At 37.2% G+C, this 17701-nt stretch overlaps 1 protein-coding gene across 2 annotated transcripts in view; it reads right to left on the bottom strand.

Annotated features, from left to right (window-relative positions):
• STIM2 (stromal interaction molecule 2) overlaps window positions 1–17701 on the bottom strand; it is a 141579-nt gene that overhangs the window by 81898 nt on the left and 41980 nt on the right. The gene's annotated exons all lie outside the window — the stretch shown is intronic.

The raw sequence follows: 17701 nt of genomic DNA, 5'->3' as shown, positions 1-17701 counted from the left end.
AACAAGGAAACACGGGGAAAAAAAAAGACTGAACTTTTAAAAATCTTATTCCTCATGTTTTCTTTAATATACATTTATTGGTTAAACCTCTTCCTATGGAAAATGTGTAAATTTAATCTAACAATTTAGAGATAATTTAAGGCTTTTCAAAGCTTAAAATCAGATTAGTAAAAGTTACTTGTTGACTCAAACAGTAAACAGCCTACACACTAAAATGAAAATGTACTGCCAAAACTTCAATTACACCCAATCCAGCTGACTGGCAATTTGACAAACTCTAAGAACTTACTTCTATTATACTGCCAGGTCACTAAATTACCCTTTTAAAACACCATCAGTTCCACATGTATTTCTAGAATTAGAAATGGCCTAGAAGTTTAAAGTATTTACTAGAATAATAGAAGGCTTAGCCATAGTTTGGTCTTCTCAACAACAGTTAAAAATCTAGTTTATCCATATGACACTCTCAATAGATGCTGAAAAAGCATTTGACAAAGTACAGCATCCCTTCCTGATCAAAACTCTTCAAAGTGTAGGGGTAGAGGGCACATACCTCAATATCATCAAAGCAATCTATGAAAAACCCACCACAAATATCATTCTCAACGGAGAAAAACTGAAAGCTTTTCGGCTAAGGTCAGGAACAAAGCAGGGATGTCCATTATCACCACTGCTATTCAACATAGTACTAGAAGTCCTAGCCGTAGCAAGCAGACAACAAAAAGAAATTAAAGGCATCCAAATTGGCAAAGAAGAAGTCAAATTATCACTCTTCGCAGATGATATACTGTATGTGGAAAACCCAAAAGACTCCACTCCAAAACTGCTAGAACTTGTACAGGAATTCAGTAAAGTGTCAGGATATAAAATCAATGCACAGAAATCAGTTGCATTTCTCTACACCAACAACAAGACAGAAGAAAGAGAAATTAAGGAGTCAATCCCATTTACAACTGCACCCCAAACCATAAGATACCTAGGAATAAACCTAACCAAAGAGGCACAGAATCTATACTCAGAAAACTATAAAGTACTCATGAAAGAAATTGAGGAAGACACAAAGAAATGGAAAAATGTTCCATGCTCCTGGATTGGAAGAATAAATATTGTGAAAATGTCTATGCTACCTAAAGCAATCTACACATTTAATGCAATTCCTATCAAAGTACCATCCATCTTTTTCAAAGAAATGGAACAAATAATTCTAAAATTTATATGGAACCAGAAAAGACCTCGAATAGCCAAAGGGATATTGAAAAAGAAAGCCAACGTTGGTGGCATTACAATTCCGGATTTCAAGCTCTATTACAAAGCTGTCATCATCAAGACAGCATGGTACTGGCACAAAAACAGACACATAGATCAATGGAACAGAATAGAGAGCACAGAAATAGACCCTCAACTCTATGGTCAACTAATCTTCGACAAAGCAGGAAAGAATGTCCAATGGAAAAAAGACAGCCTCTTCAATAAATGGTGTTGGGAAAATTGGACAGCCACATGCAGAAAAATGAAATTGGACCATTTCCTTACACCACACATGGAAATAGACTCAAAATGGATGAAGGACATCAATGTGCAAAAGGAATCCATCAAAATCCTTGAGGAGAACACAGGCGGCAACCTCTTGGACCTCAGCCGCAGCAACATCTTCCTAGGAACATCACCAAAGGCAAGGGAAGCAAGGGCAAAAATGAACTATTGGGATTTCATCAAGATCAAAAGCTTTTGCACAGCAAAGGAAACAGTTAACAAAATCAAAAGACAACTGACAGAATGGGAGAAGATATTTGCAAACGACATATCAGATAAAGAGCTAATGTCCAGAATCTGTAAAGAACTTAGCAAACTCAACACCCAAAGAACAAATAATCCAATCAAGAAATGGGCAGAGGACATGAACAGACATTTCTGCAAAGAAGACATCCAGATGGCCAACAGACACATGAAAAAGTGCTCCACATCACTCGGCATCAGGGAAATACAAATCAAAACCACAATGAGATATCACCTCACACCAGTTAGAATGGCTAAAATCAACAAGTCAGGAAATGACAGATGCTGGCGAGGATGCGGAGAAAGGGGAACCCTCCTACACTGTTGGTGGGAATGCAAGCTGGTGCAGCCACTCTGGAAAACAGCATGGAGGTTCCTCAAAATGTTGAAAATAGAACTGCCCTATGACCCAGCAATTGCACTACTGGGTATTCACTCTAAAGATACAAACGTAGTGATCCAAAGGGGCACGTGCACCCGAATGTTTATAGCAGCAATGTCCACAATAGCCAAACTATGGAAAGAACCTAGATGTCCATCAACAGATGAATGGATCAAGAAGATGTGGTATATATACACAATGGAATACTATGCAGCCATCAAAAGAAATGAAATCTTGCCATTTGCGACAACATGGATGGAATAGAGCGTATCATGCTTAGCGAAATAAGTCAAGCAGAGAAAGACAACTATCATATGATCTCCCTGATATGAAGAAGTGGTGATGCAACATGGGGGCTTAAGTGGGTAGGAGAAGAATCAATGAAACAAAATGGGATTGGGAGGGAGACAAACCATAAGTGACTCTTACAAAACAAACTGAGGGTTGCAGGGGGGAGGGGGTTTGGGAGAAGGGGGTGGGGTTATGTTCACTGGGGAGGGTATGTGCTTTGGTGAGTGCTGTGAAGTGTGTAAACCTGGTGATTCACATACCTGTACCCCTGGGGATAAAAATATATGTTTATAAAAAATTTTAAAAAATCTAGTTTATCATTCTGCCTCTGTTATAAACTGTCCGATTCTGTACAAATCACTTGTCCTTGTGTCTTAGTTACCCCACCTGTAAAATAGTCTAGATGTTTACTAAGATCTACTGCAGCTACAATGGCCTAAGAAATCATCTAATTCTGTGCTTAGGGAAAACAATGTCAAGAAGCCACTTCTGGAAACCAATTAATAATTTTTTTTCTTTTTGTAACAGAACAATGCAAATCTGGATTACATGCATGTTCCAGTTGTAACTCGTTTGGAGGAGTTAACACTTTTAATAGTTTGAAGTCAAAATCTAATTTTAATTTCTTTAGTCTTGGAAGAGAAGCAAACAGAAAAGTTTAAAACTATAACAACAGGCAACGCAATCCTAAGTTATGTGACACGTGTGTTATGTGTGTGTATTTAAAACCCTAATCAAGATTTAATAAAATCAAAGAACCTGCAGGCACAATGGTCAATTATGATTCTTACATCACAAAACAACCAGAACCCTGACATGCCTAGAAGTTCAAACTCATTTGTACTTATTCTGAATGGAGGTGAAGTAAAAGATAAACAAACATGTATCCTAACATATGGAATGTGTTATTGCCTCCAGCAAACCTGTGTTTTTACGCATTTTGCTAATAAATATATGGAGTGAAAGTGTTATTGCAAGGAGTACACAAGGGTTAGTTATCATCAGTCACTGATTAAACAGGCTTTGTTGTTAATCCAGTCAAATTCTAAAAGTAAAGTGAATGATGGGGGCTCTAAAAACCTCATAAAGCCTTAAAAGAAAATTAGGAGGGGGCCCCTGGGTGGCTCAGTGGGTTAAAGCCTCTGCTTTCGGCTCAGGTCATGATCCCAGGTTCCTGGGATCAAGCCCCGCAGAGAGCAGAGAGCCTGCTTCCCTTCCTCTCTCTCTGCCTGCCTCTCTGCCTAATTGTGATCTCTGCCTGTCAAATAAATAAAAATTTAAAAAAAAAAAAAACAAGAAAAAAAATTAGGAGAAACATACAATCTGAAAAAAAATTCATGTAAAAACAAAATTGGAATTTTTTCAATTAAATTAACTAATTTAATAAAACACTACCTTTCAAGGTCTGTTTCAGGTTGTAACATCTCTAGGAAATGTTTCTGTATTGTATCTGTACTATCTTTCAGGGATCAGTTCCTTTCCTGAACACTATTCCATCCATTCACCAAACTTCTATTGAGTATCTACCATGTGTCAGGCATGGAAATACCATAGTGAAAAAAGAAATAAAAATTCCTCATGAGTGCTGTGAAGTGTGTAAACCTGGCGATTCACAGACCTGTACCCCTGGGGCTAATAATACATCCTATGTTAATAAAAAATAAAAAATTATAAAAAAATTCTTCATGAAACTTGCAGCATACTGGGGAAGGCAAGTGTAACATGATAAATAAGTAAAAGGCAGAGCATGTTAGCAGTGGTAAGTATTAAGTAGAAAAATAAAGAACAGATATGAAATGCCAAAGAATTTGAAATCTGATTATATTTTATTCTCAAATCATTCAACCTAAGTCCTCATTTGATGTTGTACTTCATTAATCTCTGTTTCATGGGTCATTTTGCCCACACAAATAAGTTTATGTACAAGGCTAGAACCATGTTCTACTTCTCACAATCATAATACCCAGGACTTAGCCAGGCAATTTTGTGTCTCTGATAAGTTGTTACTTCATATACTAACTAAACCATAAACTTCTAGGCTTCTATACTGTGCAAACCAGTGACAGAGATGAGGAATTAAAGAGCTTATAAGAGTATCTTGTATTTGAAGAAAGTTCACAGTCTAGTGAGAAGGGAAGCATGTGGACTACTACATTAGGTTAGGGACCACTGAAAACACTATTTGTAGGGCACGAGGAGAGCATGGAGGAAGGGAACCAATATAGACTGGGAAGGAAAAGCCAAACGTTTTCTAGAGGTAACCTTGGGAAGTTTTAAATGACCTATAGTTGATGACTATAGGGAGGGAGAGAAACGCATGCCTGGAAAAAGAAACATTATAATGGGGTGCCTGGGTTGCTCAGTGGGTTAAAGCCTCTGCCTTCAGCTCAGGTCATGATCCCAGGGTCCTGGGACTGAGCCTGGCATCAGGCTCCTCTGCTCAGCAGGGGGCCTGCTCCCCCCCCCACCCTTTCTCTGCCTGCCTCTCTGCCTACTTGTGATCTCTGTCAAATAAATAAATAAAATATTTTAAAAAAAAGAAAGAAGGAAAGAAACGTCGTAAGTTCAGTGGCATGAAAAGAAAACGAACATTCAGAGAAATGCCACTAGTTAATATGTCTGGAATACAGAGGAAAAAATGGAGAAAAGAAGAGAGATCAGATAAGAAACTGGAAAGAAGGGGCCAGATCTCTAAGAGTCATTTTTCCCAACTAAGGAATTTGGATTTTTATCCTGAAAACAATAGGGGATTTTCAAGGAGAAGCCCAACACAATCAGATCCATTACAGAAAGATCACTCTGGTGACAGAGGAAAATAGAATAGAGGCAAGGCTGAGAGGCACAGCTGTCAGGAAGTGCTACTGTAATCCTATAGGCTTGCAATACTCCATGGGTCCAAGGAATGGAGGAGGGAAATGATGAACATTGCTGTGGGATTTGGTGTTTTGCCAAGCTGGAGCAGCAGAAAAGGAAAAACAGGAGCTGAGGATATGGCAAGAGTGATCCATTTCTCCACATAAAATTTTATCTCTTTTTGGTACAGTGACTTAAGGACTAGAAATCTCAGAATAACTGAGAATTCTGAACCCCAATACCTGTTCTAATGTTTTTTTCATTTCTTTCTCAACTGTTTCCCTTCCAGGTTAATTCAGCTCAAATGATCATTTTAACTCACAATAGCTGACCTAAATTTCTTTTCAAATACACAAACTGTTACAAAAGATCTGTGCATATAATGAATCTGGTGTAAAGGTTCCAAAGACAACTGCTAAAATGACAAAATGGTTCTCCTTTGCCAACATCTCATTGACATCTACTTTAGCTATCCAAAATGCACCAGTACGTATCATGTATTCCATAGCCAGAAACATGTTTCTCAGATATCTAAACAGAATTCATTTGTTCAAGTAAATAGGATATAGGGTGCCTGTAATATGTCAGACCCTGTGCTTGGTGCTGGACATTCACATAACAATTAAGACAAATTCCCTCCGCTGGGTGCCCTCACTTTGTATTAAATGCAATATGATGTGATAAATCTTTTTAGCATTATATACTGAGCATTCCTTTCTTTTTCCTAAAGCAAGAACAGAACTTTCTACTGAGAAGAAATCAGCTGAAACAGAATAAAACTTAACTAAAGCCAGCAACCAACACCACTATTAAATTCCAACTTGTCTTCCTCTACTCAAAACCAAAGATTAAGCCAGTTTCATTACTATATATTATTACCAATATATATATTGGTAAATATATATATATATAGCAGTGATATATCACTGCTATACAAATGATGCCTGAATTTTACGTGCAAGCAATTACATTTTGGGTGGCATTAGGAAAGAGAATTGGATTTTAGTAAGTGGGATTAGAAAAAAAAAAAAAAAAAAAGCAAGAACTCAAACAGGAACTAACATGAGCTCTGGGACCAACAAAGTAGTTTGGCTAACTGACTGGTTCTCCATGAGAGTACCACTCAGTGTTCTGCCCATCCCCCTCACACTCACCTCTCTCCACACTGCTGCTATGGACATGCAGGAGAGGAGTGTGGAGCCCAAGAATCAAGCAACTAGAAAGCTCAGTTCAGTCCCACACAGCAGAGAACAGCCTTGTCCTCAGCTATGCCAGCAGTCCCCCAAAGAAAGGAAGAGAACACTAGCAATTGCTGGAAGGAAAAGCAGCAGGATATGAAGGATATGAATCCGGAAAGAGAGCCTGGAGCTGTCAGCATTGAAGGACAATGAATCTCTGAAAGAGGCACCTAAAAGAAGCAACCAGTGATTTTTTTTTTAAGATTTTATTTATTTATTTGACAGAGAGAGATCACAAGCAGGCAGAGAGGCAGGCAGAGAGAGAGGAGGAAGCAGGCTCCCTGCTGAGCAGAGAGCCCGATGTGGGGCTCGATCCCAGGACCCTGGGATCATGACCTGAGCCGAAGGCAGCGGCTTAACCCACTGAGCCACCCAGGCGCCCCGCAACCAGTGATTTTTAAGTAGGACTGTGACATAATAAAAAATGTAACAGAAAGAAATTACAACTTATATTTTGTGTAATGCTTTCAAGTTCAAAATATGCTTTCCCATACAGTCGATTTTATTTTAATCCAGAGAAGAAACTGCAGCTATGGTTTACATGCTTGTTCCCAATGAGTGTCTGTTCCAACAGTCCAGGCAGGAAGTAACAGAATATAAACCAGAATATAAGTCATGGCAGTGAAGACAGAAAGAAAAGGTCATACTGAAGTGACAACCAAATGCAGTCAAAGGAGACATCTCATTCAATCGATACATGCAGGGAATACAGTTTGGAAACCTCAGAAAGCAAGAGCTTCAGAAATAACTGAAGCTGAAGAAGTAAATCCAGTCTTCAGAGCTAGCTTCCCTCCCATAATGCCCTTAAGGTCAGCAAATTTCATGCAGAAAAGAACTAAGAAGGGGAGGCAGCCGACTCTTAATCACAATCCAATGACTGTAGCCTGTTAACAATGTGCAATATCATATACTGCCAAGAACTTGGCTTACCATACGGGCAACTACTTATGCATCTCGTGATTAAGATTTTCTTAATTATCACCACTGAGAGAAATTCTTTAAATAATATTGTCTGTACTTAGTACTTCCATTAATAGTTCAAGCATTTATCAAATTAAATACTCCAATCTAAATATTTTGAGAATAAATGTTCTCTAAGATCTTCAGAGATAATTCCTTAGTATCATTTTTCGATAAACTAAAGACATGATTCAAACTCAAAATAAAAACAAATAATGTGTTCTCTCTTCTGATATCCTCTTTAGGATAAGTCTCTCGTGCCCCTTCTATTTCCAGTGTCTAACGTACCACCAACACCTAGCATATAGTAAGATTAATGGATGTTTCTCCAAAAATCTAATAAATAATAAAGGTCACTGAATACATTTTTAGAAAGAAGTTAGTTGGAACCCATCATCTATTATATTATTTTGTATATAGTATTCAAAATATGCTAGATATTCAAAGTAGATATTCAAAATATGCTCTTTATTAAAAGCATATTACATGCCAGAAAAACAAATGAGAAAGAAAAAGTTGTAACTGGTTACACAATGCTATACCAGGACACTATAAAAATGCAGGTGGAAGACTCTAGAATCTGTGATATTTACTCCTACAATTAAAGTTCACCAGTTAAACAAACCTTACCAATAGAGGGTTGAGAAACCACTGCAGATGTACCTAATTATGCCATAAGTGTTACACTGAACAGAAAATAAAGGGTCTTTACTTTAAACCCCTCCTGACTGATGACTGCCTCTTGGAGCTCTGAATCTCTTTAATCACTGACTTTGTATAAAAAGTATATATTAATTAGTCTCTACTCTTATAAAAAGAAAGAAGTTTCCCCTGATTGTTAGCTAAAAATGTCCCATAAAAAAGTGCCTTATTCAACTACCCCCTCCAAATGTTTTAAATAGACCATCCCATACGAACTCACTCACTGAGGTCCTTCACACTTTCCAGGAACATTTTTCAATTTACCATCTTCTAACTACTTCACTTCCACTTACTCCCCACCCACAAAAAGCATCTTGTCCTTGCCTCCTCAAACAGTCCATGCTAATCTCAAAGAGCCTCTCTAAAAGTAGAAGACAAAAGAGAATGCCTCTGCCTTGAAACTATCTTAATACAAAATTCACTTACCAACACATCCCTCGTCCAAAAAAAATCTATATTTATATTCATGGTTAAACAATATGTTCCTTCAATGTATTTAAATAAGTAATACTTATGCAGCTGTATATCTCTCTGCATTCATTGACTGCTGCCTATTCCCACTGTGCTCTATAAGTTCATAGAAAGCAGTAATGTATCTGTTTATAATATTAGCTACATCTATCATATGTGGGAAAATAATGTTGACTAGGCACAAAAAGAAAAAAAAAGTAAACAAGTGCCCTGATTTACTCCCAGGATACCACAATCACTAACATCTGAATTAGCAGCATTATGTGAACAGAATAGTGCAATAACTTTGCTTACTTTGATTTATTTTGTATTGTTTTGGACGGAATGTGGTAATTCAAAGTGACAAACAGAACACTGTGAATGTACCTAATGACGCTGAATTGTGTACTTAAAATGGTCACACATTATGTCACATGTATATTTTACACAATAAAGAAAAAAAGGTACAGCCAAGCACAAGGTATAGAGCGCAAAGATCATTAATACTGTCTTACACTGCTTCACTTCTCTCACAGAGGAAGAACTTAAAAACAACCACAAAAAATAAAATTACTACCCCAATTTTACAGAAAGAAAGGTTGAGGAGTATGTAAAAGGAAAAGAACTTTTTTTTTTTTTTAGAGATTTGTTTGAGAGAGATAGAAAAGGGAGTTGGTGAGGAACTCAAGCAGACTCGGCGCTGAGCACAGAACCCAACACAAGGCTTGAACCCAGGAAACAGAGATTCAACCTGAGGAGAAACCAAGAGTCAGAAGCTTTCAAACGACTTCACCAACCAGGCCCCAGGAAATTCATTTGAATCCTGCCAATTACTGCACAATCTTAGCAAAGTCACTTAACTTCTTTGCCTTAACTCCCTGATCTATAGAATGGGAATAACAGAGAGCAACTTTTGCCAAGCTGATGTTAGAATTAAATGAGACATCTATAGATAAAATACCTAACACAGTGTGTGGCACACATATGGAACTCAGCAGACAACACTCAGCAGATACCTAGTACTATTATCCAGAAAGGTGAGGGCCTTTGCTAATCAACAGCACAACACCAAGTCTCCTGCTATATAAGTCTAGTCTTTCTATATTACTATTATCTTAACATATATCAAAAACATCATTTTTTCTAAATTAAACTTACTCTAAATATCTTTTAGTTGATTCTAAAATCAAATAGACCCTAAAAGGCAAGAAGAAAAGATAAAGAGGGAATAGAGCATTTACTGGGTAACATATGCCAGGTGCTTTACTTGGTTATCTAATTCAACTTCTCTACAACCCTGCCATGTTGGGATCATGCTGCTTCTTTCCATGATGAACAAACCAAATTCTCATATGCAAAGCAATATGCCCAAAGTCAAAGAGCTGGGTTAACTATTTTGTTGAAATTCAAAAGAACTTTATTTCTCCCCATCTCCCATAATATGTCAAAAGAAAAAGACTCCCTATTTCTAAAAATACCCCAAAAGAATATTCTGAAAGTAAACTCCAAAACAAGAATTCTAAAAGCAGGTCCACTAAAAGCAGTACTTACTGTAAGTATAAAATCTCCAAAGATTACTACATTGAAAAAGAAAAACACTCATTTAGGTATAAGTTTTACTCTGTACTTACAGGATTAGTGTGTTTGTTCGAACAATTATTTTAGAAAGTTCTTACTGTTTCCAAGTGAAAATAAATTCACACTTCCAACTGGGAAGGAGAATTCATTGTCCCACCAATTTGGTCTCAGCAATAAAAATGGGTAATTCCCCTTCCATGTACCGTTCCATAATAATGGAAGAAAGACTTACAAAGTTATATTTCACTCAATGAAAGAGGTGAGCACCTGACGGGAAGTGCACTTGCGATGGCAGTCACAGGAGATAAATGAGGCCACAACCAGAGACTTGATAATAAGGATATTTGTAAATCAAATATTTCTAAGTTGGGATTGTGAATCCCCCGGGTCCTGAGATGGAGCCCCACCGAGGGCTCCCTGCTCAGTGGAGAGCTTGCCTCTCCCTCTCCTTCTGGTCCTCCCCCATCCTCGCTCATGTCCCTTTCTCTGTCTCTCACCTGCTCTCACTCTATCCCAAATAAAATCTTTTAGAAGATAAAAATAAATAAAGGCCAACATCAAGGGATATCAATTTTATCAGAAAAATTGTTCTTGTTTCTATCCACGCTTGTGTCTTTTGTTCCTCCTTCAGGTCAGATGCCCATAACCCATACCTTCCATTTCACTCACTGCTTTTGTATACCCTAAGAATTCCACTGATTTTTTCTAATGCTAAGATATTCACAGGCAAAAGAGCCTCTTTAAGACATTCAAAGCTTCCTCCCTCCCCCAAAGACATCCAAAAGCAGCAGAGAGAAACTGGAAATGTGAGCATTTGTTAAGGAGCTTGTAAAAGGGCCTCGTGCAAAAAGCAGAATCAGGCAAAGCATCTGTTTATTAGTTTATGAGCAAACCAGCAGCTAATTCTAAAGATCATTAATTAATGCCAGGCTCCAATACAGTCTTTTCTATCTACCTTTACACATGCTTTTTCTTTTTTCTTACCATATAATTCTAACACCTATTTCCACTTTGAAATATGTAAGTGGGGGAGCCTGTGTGGCTCAGTTGGTTAAGCGACTGTCTGTGGCTCAGGGGATGATCCTGAAGTCCCAGGATAGAGTCCCTTCTCCAGCTCAGGTAGTTTGCTTCTTCCTCTGGCCCTGCCCCCTTCTCATACTCTCTTTCTCCCTCTCAAATAAATAAATTTTTTAAAAAAGAAAAGAGAAAAATATGTTAAGTAGAAATCAGTGAGTTCAGAATTACAGAAGTTACTGGAAATTCCTCACATGTACCCCAACACTGTTCCTAACCAGTATGGCAGACATAAATACCTCCCAGGGGAACCTCTGTTCTCTAAAAGTGTTTACTTCAGCTCCCTAGTAGTAATGATGTTGTTGTCCTCAACAAATCAACTTTCAGAGGTTCTCTCTCAACACCAGAGTTTATTGAAGATAACAATGAAAGTAATTAAATTATTTAATCAATATATCAATATATATGCACACAAATTAATACTGACCTTCCTATTCTGAGATTTCTCCCTTAGGAAAGTATATATACTTTTTCCAACAACACTGCCACTGCCCAAAATTCAAGGCACTCATGACTCAACTAAAAGAATTAGCCCCAAACAATGTGCAGTGTTTTCTGCATATTCTTTAAAATGGCATACTTTTTCTTCCAGTTACTGTAGATTTAAACTTTGGAAACTGCTCAGTCAAATAGAAGAATGTCATTTCTGCTCCAAACAATGTATCAGGTGCCATTAAAGAAAAAGATTTTTTCATATAGTCAAATTTCAATTCATTAACCCTCAAACTTACTTCTACTTTATATTTTTTGGAATACGTCATTAATACCTTAAATTATTTTAAATAATTGTGACCTAAAAAATAATTGCATGATAATGTAAGTTCCTTGAGGAACAGTATTAAAAGATGAAAAAAACTGGCCTAAATATAGTCAACTGAGATATTTAACAATTCAGTACGAGGATAATATAAATTTTCACTTATTAAGATATGGTAATTCCTTTTATTTCATAAAGTTTCCAAATTTTCATTTCTCAATTTTAACTAAAAACCAGTATAAGCAACTGATTTATTGTTCATATTCCCATCATCTAGAATACCACCTGGGAACAACAGCAAATACTCAAGTATTTACTGAATGAGTGAATCAACATAGAAAGTAAATGAGTGATTGTAGATTAAGTTTATTTATATTTATTATATTTAGCTTAATTACACTAAAAAATTTTCCTTTTTATATAGAATAATCAACAAAAAATAATCAAACCACTGAATGTGACAAAGTACCAAGCACTTCAGCTGGCAATAATGACATTCTTATAACCGCTCAAAACAAAAAGTCTAAGGTCGTTATTTTTTTTTTAAAGATTTATCTATTTATTCGAGAGAGAGTGTGTGTGTGCACTTGCGTGCCAGAGCGCACAAGTATGGGGAGGGCAGAGGGAAAGAATCTCAAGCAGACTCCCTGCTGAGCGCCCAGCCTGATGCAGGGCTCAATCTCACCACCAGGAGATCATGACTTGGGCCAAAATCAAGGTTCAACGCTTAACCAACTGAGTCACTCAGACATCCCTAAAGTCATTCTTGACTACAACCTTCACACACATAATATCCAACCACAGAAAATCTGTTGGTTCTACCTTGGAAACATTATCCGGACTCTGCCCCATTCAGAGACACCATCATCTCTTGTGGAGACTACTGTTTCTCATCCTTTAATGTCTTCTCTCCCCTCCTTTCACAGTGAAATCCACAGTCACTTATTATAATTGCTCCCCTGCAAACACACGCAAGTCCCTGGCCCATTTCTCCTCTATTACACTTGGTTGGCAAAGCAATAACCATGGTAAAAATCTAGTTCTCCACATACTCTGTCCCTACACCCATGCATCTAAACATGACTGAGCATGATGCCTTATACCCATAACCACAGGTCTCAACTGCACCGCTAACTTGACCAGACAATCACACTCTAACTTCCAGGTCAATTCACACTCCTGCTCTATTTCACACCTTCTTGATCCTCACCCTCAATACATTCCCCTCACCCTCATTCAGAGCAAAGACTCTGAAAAAGAAAAGGAAAAAGAAATATCATTCAGAAGAGAACTTCGTAAACTCACATCACACACTGAACCACCTCCGAATACCTATACCTCAAACTGGGCCTCTTGCCTGTAGCCACAGATGAATTATCCAAGTTTCTACATAATACCAATCCCTACATTGATGTACTAAATCTCCTCCCATTTGGCCCCTCAAGAGCACTACTCCAGAAATTCACACTTAGTATTTTCTCTCAATGAATCACTATCATCAGAATATAAACAGTTTTGTTTTCCTCCCCCATTCTTTAAAAAGAAGGTGGGGGGCAAAACATTCTCAACTCCACTGCATTACTACTCCATTTATTGATCCCCTTTGCAGAAAAACTCCCTGAAAATATGGCTAACTTACCATCTCCAATCTCTCTCCTCCCTTTCTGTCTTAAAATACACTCCCATCAGACTTGAGCACTCACCACTCCACCACGACTCCCCTGGTCAAAATCACCAGTAATCTCTACCTTACTAAATCCAATGGTCAATTCATTGCTCCTGTTTCTTGGCCTATCAGTGATCATCTGCCACAGCTGATCACATTCTCTTCTTTCTTCAGTTTCCAGGACAACATAATATCCTTGTTTTCCTCCTCACTCACTGCTGCCTCTCAGTTTTCTCTTTCAAAGGGTATGAGGAAACTGTGGGGGATTATGGTTATATGGTTACTTGGACTGTGGTGACAGTTGTGACAGCTCAGACATCATGAAAATAAGATAATTAGTTGTTTTTAACCCTTAGAATGAAAATATCCTGGCCACTGAGAACAATTAGTTCCTTTCTTATTCTACTCTCTGTTAATAACTTTTATCTACCATTTTCAATCAATTATTTTCCTAACAAAAGAGAGACTCCAACAGGTGGTGAAGAGTTTGACTTTCTATTGTTACCATTAAAGGATCAGAAATAATCACTGCCTTGTTTTTTTTTCTGAACATAACATTCCAAAATGCCTTTTATTATTTCTTAGCACTCTCTACAAGCCTCAGCGAAATCTGGCCCTCAAAATTATGAACACAGTTGACAGAGATCTGTAACACTCTCATTTACTATCACTTATATGTCTTATGTCCTATCTTTTCATAATTTTATATCCCTGTCTCAATTAACATCTATCTATATCAGGTATTTTAACAAATACTAATTATAGGTAATTAAAGTAAAATGGTACTTGAAGCATATTAAGAAATAAACTCGTTGAAATATTTTACAAAAACCAAACACCTATGTGTTGGGGTGAGGGGTGTATCTGTGTAAAATACTGAGCTAGCAAAAGCTCATGGAAAGTAAATGTTCAAGGAGCCACTATATTTATGTCACAACTCATTTAGCAGAACTCATTAGCAATAAGAGACTGGGAGTCATGGCTGGGACAGTGTCAGATTTGTGTTTTGTACAGAATATGCAGTAGCTACAGAATGTGGTTTTAAGAACAGCAGATTGGAGGCAGGGAATCAAGTAATTTTATCTCAAGCAATGAGGTCTAAACTGTAAGGCTGTACTAATATTAGGTGAGAGAGAATGTGGCAGATTGCATAAATATTACAAAGTAAATTTTACTAATTTCTAAAACTCTCCACTGTTTCCACCACAATATGCAGCCTCCATTAAATAGAAATGTCATCAACAGGAAAAGATCTTATTCATTATCAAGCATAAAGGTAGCTATATGATCTTTTTCTTTGTATTTTGTAATTTTAGAGAAAGAGATATCCAGATACATACATTTCTAAATGATTAAGTATTGAAAACTAAACTCATATTATAAGCTCTTTTAGTTTATTTCTAAATGATTAAGTATTGAAAACTAAACTCATATTATAAGCTCTTTTAGTTTATTTATTTATTGGCCTCAATAACAACAGGAAGACTGTTCTTATAGATAATCCAAGAAAACTCCACCTACCACATGACAGTCTGGAACACTGCAACAGCTCCCTTCCACCTCAGGGTATGAGGAAAAACACGAGGCAGGGTGGCATCAAATAGGTAGAAATTGGCCAATAAGGACATGTTGTCAAAAAGACAGACAATCACTGCATTCTTTCTGCATACAGAACTAAATCAGATATTTCTAAGAAATGATTTAGAGATCTAGAATGCAATGAAAGAAGTCATTCATAAAATGGTGCTGATCATTTTAAGTAATACTAGCTTTGCTTCCTGAAATGATGTCACAGTGTAGTTCCTATACTGCAAAGTTTTACATTATTACCATAATCCAGGCATAAATTTAGATTCCATCTAAGGAAACAATTTTGTCACTAAAAGATATGATTTCTATCCTAAATATGGCAATGATCTTAACAAGAGCAAAGTCCTTTGCAAACCAGTATTGGGTTGATCTTCTAAACACAGACTTTTCACTCATTATTTTTGACAGAGAAGAGAAATGAGTGAGAACAACATCTGTATATTGTCTGGCTATTAAAAGTTCAAATCCTGGTTGCCCTGTCCAGTCCATTGTCCATCTCTATGCCACTGCCATCGGAGATAACGTCATCACCCCCCCACAGCCTTCTTCTAATGGTGTCTCTACTTCTAGGACCACCACACTACAGAGGTGCCCTGTTTTACAGCCACCGTATCTTTTTAGAATGTGCACTGGTCACATCACCCCTCCTGCTGAAATCCTTCAGGACCTCCCAATCCCCCAAAGAATAAAGCCCAGTCTCCACAGCACGAAACACAAGACACAATCTGATCTCTGAAGAATCACTTCACCAGGGATTCACCCTCTCTGTAAAGCCTTCCTGACCTTCCTAACAGATATTTCCAATTCTCCACTCCTATAGTAGTTTATGCATAACTATTACAGCAGCAAGTAACTCTACCTATCAACCAGCATTCTCCCTAAATAATCACACCACCACCAACTCTAGTCAGACCTGAACTCAAATCGCGATTCCACTACTTATTAACTACATAATCTTTAGTAAACCCCTTAACATCTTCAATTCTGTGCTAACTCAGCTGCAAAATTAGCATAAAATATTCACCCTCACTCACTAGCAATGAAAAAATATAAAGAATGATACAGTCCTAGAAAACCTGTAGAATCATAGTGCAGCTAACAACATCTATTAAACCTAAAAAAGAAATTTATTATATAAAGGAACTAAACCTCCTCAATGTCAGGTATCAGTTCTACCTTTGTGATATAGGATATAGGAATAACCTATATAGGATATAGGAATATCCTATATAGGATATAGGAATATCCTATATAGGATATAGGAATATCCTATATAGGATATAGGATATAGGAATATGTCCCTATAGGATATAGGATATAGGTAACAAGTTTTATTTAAAGAAAACGTCCTGTTTTTCAGGGGGAAAAAAGTCACAAGCCTGTAATAACTAACCTAACATTAAATCTGACCTCCAACTTTTAAGACAACAAAATTATAATTAGTTTTACATAAATGCATAGTGAATCTCACAGAAATTAGTATTTAAACAAAAAGAACACAGCCAGGGCGCCTGGGTCGTTCTGTGGGTTAAAGCCTCTGCCTTTAGCTCAGGCTATGATCCCAGGGTCCTGGGATGGAGCCCTACATCGGGCTCTCTGCTCAACAGGGAGCTTGCTTCCTCCTCTCTCTCTGCCTGTCTCTCTGCCTACTTGTGATCTGTCAAATAAATAAATAAAATCTTAAAAAAAAACCAAAACCACAGTTTCAATTCAAATATTCAAATATTCCAAATAACTACTGACAAATCTCGCATTTGATGGTATTACCTCTAAAAAAAAAAATACAAATGTGATCAAAATGACTTACATAAAATATTTAAAAACTCAGTGAAAGTATGGGACACATATTTTCTACAAAGATGTTTCGGATTGTAGAAGTCCCTCATCAAACCTGGGATCCTCCCTTCAATATGTCCCTAGTGTCTCACTAGTTTCCAGGGAAGCGAATTTCTGGAAGAGGAACGGTAAGAAGGGAAGAAAAGAGAAAATTCTTCAATGAGAGCAGACAGCAGAAATAGAGGTAAGGTCACCTTATGGAGGGCTCGGGAGGGGAGGTGTTTGGTACAGTCTGCTATCTCCAATACACTGCCACAGTGAGAATAAAGGAGGAAAGAGGGTCTCTCCTGGGTATTAGACACTATAAATACTACATAATATATCGAATTTTCAAAACTCAAATAATAACAAACCTCCTCATTATTAGTATTAACTTAAGACTTTGAAGTAAACTATTTTTTTAAGCCTATAGAGAGAATAAGGAATCAAGGAGACAAGTTAGACTTCAAGGAAACACCTTTTGCAAACACAGTTAGTTTGAAAGTTTTCACATTAAATTTAAGGTAAGATTTTACTAAAATTATACTGAAGAAACAGTTTTTAAAGCA

The sequence above is a fragment of the Mustela putorius genome, unplaced genomic scaffold (genome assembly GCF_011764305.1).
Source record: "Mustela putorius furo isolate JIRA1106 unplaced genomic scaffold, ASM1176430v1.1 tig00000083_pilon_pilon_pilon, whole genome shotgun sequence".
Taxonomy (NCBI): Eukaryota; Metazoa; Chordata; class Mammalia; order Carnivora; family Mustelidae; genus Mustela; species Mustela putorius.
Note: the sequence above shows the minus strand (reverse complement) of the source record. Positions and strands in the feature narration are given on the sequence as shown.